Below are 1,290 nucleotides of genomic sequence, written 5' to 3'. Positions count from 1 at the left end.
GGTTTTCAAACCAAAAAAAAATTTCCTTCAAATATTTTCGGATCGAAAGCATTGGAGATTTCTATAATTTGTGGATTCTTTGCCATCACCCGTGTGGAAATAACCCCATTTGTCCCTATTACAAGTCGGGCACTAATCGGGGGCTAGTCGGGTTATTAATTTTAACAAAGTACCCAGTCGGGGACTAATCGAGAACTAGTTGAGCTTTTTGTTTTCAAAATTTCAGTCGGGGCCTGGTGGGTGGTTGGTCACGGGCTAGTCGGGCCTTTTTGTTCACTAATTTCCGTGCGGGTAATTTTCAGGCTCTGGTCGAGAGCTAGTGGGGCTCTAGTCGGGTTATTCTTATGTTTGAGTATTCGGCGAGGTTTTATCAAATGAGGTAATATCTAAAAAAGCGTAATGATTTTTTTATACTAAACACTAAGAATATATTTAACAATAATTTTAAAACGTTTTTTGGAGAAAAGATTTATTAATGTTAAATTCATCTCGAATATACTTAATAAATAATTATTAAGTTCATAATTTTGTACGAAAATCAACTTTTTATTTTAAAAAACGATCAAAATCTTCAAAAAGACGTAATCTTATTTTTCTGTAGTATTTTTTAGAAAATTGCGAATTTCTAGGAACATTTATAAATACCTTTGTATGAAATCTTAAGAAAATCTATATTGGAAAAGATACATAGATGCAGGTGCAAAGTCGGTAAGGCCGGTTTTTGGCCTAATTTATTTTTGGACCAAAAAATCTGAAAAAATCATGGTAGTATCTTATAAGTATCCTGAGTCGATTGCACGCTAAACGGACTACCCTCCACCCCCCAGCCACCCCTACAAATATAGGAAACACCACTACCCACCAACTGTATTTTCGAGAGATTTGACACTCTTAAACATGTATTCTGAGGTTAGCTCGGGTTTTCCATGGTTTTCGGGGTAGCCGAATACAAATCTGGCGTCCTTTGACTTTTATCGCGTCAGGTTCAAGGTCATTGGAAGGTCAAATCGAGAGTAAACGGTAAAAAAATCCAAAAAAATACGTTACAGGTTTTTGGAGTCGCTAATTACGAATCTGGCATCCGTTGAACTGTATCGCTTCAGGTTAAAGGTCATTTGAAGGTCATTTAAAGGTCAAATCAAGAAAAAACAGTAAACATTTTTTTTTAAATATGTTATAGGTTTTTAGGGTCGCTGATTATGAACCTGGTGTCCGCTGACCTTTATCGCGTCAGATTCAAGGTCATATTTTTTCAGCGTTTTCTCTCGATTTGACCTTCCCATGACCTTG

This window comes from Belonocnema kinseyi, chromosome 10 (genome assembly GCF_010883055.1).
Source record: "Belonocnema kinseyi isolate 2016_QV_RU_SX_M_011 chromosome 10, B_treatae_v1, whole genome shotgun sequence".
NCBI lineage: Eukaryota > Metazoa > Arthropoda > Insecta > Hymenoptera > Cynipidae > Belonocnema > Belonocnema kinseyi.
The sequence above is the reverse complement of the archived record's forward strand: the minus strand, read 5'-3'. Positions refer to the sequence as shown.